Raw genomic sequence first — 2,618 nt, 5'->3', positions numbered from 1 at the left:
CCACGGCCGGCGCGAGCCGCCCCCAGAGGCGCCGGGCCCGCCCCGCTGGCTTGAGGGGATCCAGATGGGCCCCGGAGGCTGCCCCGAAAGCCTGTCCTCGAGAGCCGGTTAACGCGCTCCCTTCTTCGTTTCTTTTTGAATTGCCCTGAGCCATCACTTCTGCCTTCTCAACAGCCTCCCTTTTTAAGGGGGCTCCTAGTTTTTCGTGGTGGGCCTAGGCCCGAATGCCCCGAGCACTGCCCGGGCAGCGCTGGCATGGCTGGGTGTGGAAATACTGAGGCCTGATACATGAGATGGACTCCCGTTTGCAATCGCTGGGTTTTTGTTGTCTCACACGTTTGGATCTGGCCTTTCTGGGCGCTTGGCCACCAGTGCATTGCTTTATTATTTTTTCTGTAATCAAGAAATAAGTGAAAGCTAAGAGCTGGCATCTTCCGAGGGGGGGGGCTAGAGTCTAATAAGGCTGAGAACTACTAGCATAGGGGACGGCGTGTGATTTACCCCGCTGTGCACCCAGCCCACTGGCAAGGAGAGTTGGCTCTTAGTTTGATTAATCGCCAGACCTCCGCCTAGCATCAGGCAAGTCTTCCCACTGCAGCGGTGTCTCAGCCCGGAGGCAGCATGTCATGCACGTCTGCGTGTACAGAGGAGAGGGTGGGGAAAAATGTAATTTGATTGCTTTCCAAATCCTTGCGGAGCGTGTTTATGGCAAAACAGTGATGTAATCGGAAGGGGAAAGTATATAAACCCCGCTGTAACAACATGGACAAGGGAGCGAGCAGTACGTGAAGTGTGGCCTGGCCGGGATCACCTTCAAGAGTGTCAGTCCACCTTCTTCCATAAGCACTAGGCCTCCAGCCCTTCAGCTGAACACATACCCGTGAACCTTCAGCCAGCAGGATTTAAGTCAAATGAGTCATTGCCCTGGCCTCTTTGGTGGAGCAGGGCCTAACACTGGATGAAATACTTCGTTTAAAGCTGTTTTCCACATGTTTTTTGTTTAGTGAGGTCCTGCTCGGATGAAGAAAAGCAGAAGCCCGAGCACACCAAGCAGGAAGACGTAACGCTTTTTCAGACAGAAGCAGTTGGAAAGAAATGCAGTTTTTCCTCGCACGGACTTCTGTGGAAATTCTGATGCACAACTAAATACGTACTTTGAATAATCCCCATTTCGAATTGGGTGCACTTGTGTGTGGGGAGATACTGTGTGTGATGCAGGCTGATGACTTTTCAGGTCTCTTATCGTCTTTTAGGAGAAATATTTGCAACTGCTTGTTCCAAAGACCACACTGAATACAGGCTTCTCTATAGTGACCAGACAGCAAACTCGCACAGGATTCCTCAGCGGTGACCACGTAAAACCCTAATCTTGTGTGGGGTGGGGGGGACCCCTTCTCTAACTTTGCTCCTTGTGAAAAGTGAGGCATTGACAGGTAGCCTCAGCTCCCCCAGACACAGATTTTGTTAGAAAGCAGAGGGAAGAGTCCTGCTTCCCAATGGCATCCAAAATTGAAGCAGTTGGTGAAAAAAGGTAAAGTAACCCTGAAGGGGGCCTATACTTTAAATAAAGATTTTAAAAATAAATCCATTGTGTGTAGAGCAGTGTGTCCAGTTCCTCTCAGGGTAGAAGATATGGGCGTTCAGTGGTAGAATCCCTTTCTGCTAGGCAGGAGACCCGGGTTCAACTCCTGGATGTGTGTATAACTCCAGGCATCGAGGCACCGAACATCCAGACTCGGTCTGGCCTTTGGATACGGTTTCAATGACCTAAAGCAGAGAGGAAAGGTCTGGGCAGCCTTCACTCCTCTGCACTCCTGCCCAGGTGTACACCTCCAAGGTCCTGGTGACCTCTCCTGCATGCACCATGATCCAGAAGGATGGACACTTGCCTACCTGAAGATGTGGTGCAGGAAGTGAAGCACACCCCCAGGGAACGTGGGCAGGGTTGTGATCTCTCCTACCAACACCAGGTGGCTCTGAGGCTTTTCTCTGCGGCACAACCAGCCCTGAGCCAAGGATAGGGAGGCAGGGCATTCACTGGAGGAGGGGCTCCCAAAGTGTCATCCCTGGGCACTGGGGATGTGTCAAAAGGGCTTGTGGGCTGCATTTTGCCTGTAGGCCTTGCTTTAGAAACAGCAGCATTAGTCTTTTTTTGGTCAGACTTGTATTTATAGGAGGGGTGTGCCCGTTTACAAATACACTACTCGTATTGTCTATTTTAAAAACTTTTGTCTGTCTTTGGCATGTCCTAAGGTATCCGAGGGCCTTACTAGATTATTTGCATCTATCCGCACCAGGAGGGAACGATTTCTGTCCTGTTGTTAGAGATGGGAAACTGAGTCACAGCAGTGTACCACCGTCTCATGTTAACCGTACTTCTTGGCACAACCACACAGTGCCTGGTCCCCAGTTTCATAGGGACCTCATGAGGTCGAGTCCAGCCCCTAGTATATTCCCGCAGTGGGAAGACCAACAGGCATTTGCTGTCTTGCAGTAATAAACCTACCTGTTTGCAGACAACGAATCCTATGACCCCAGCTGACTTCCTGCCCTTTGGGCAGGGGGCTGGACTCGATGATCTCCCGAGGTCCCTTCCAGCCCTAATGTCTATGAAATCT

This window comes from Crocodylus porosus, unplaced genomic scaffold, assembly GCF_001723895.1.
Source record: "Crocodylus porosus isolate Cpor-Errol unplaced genomic scaffold, CroPor_comp1, whole genome shotgun sequence".
In the NCBI taxonomy this organism is placed as follows: domain Eukaryota; kingdom Metazoa; phylum Chordata; order Crocodylia; family Crocodylidae; genus Crocodylus; species Crocodylus porosus.
The sequence above is the reverse complement of the archived record's forward strand: the minus strand, read 5'-3'. Positions refer to the sequence as shown.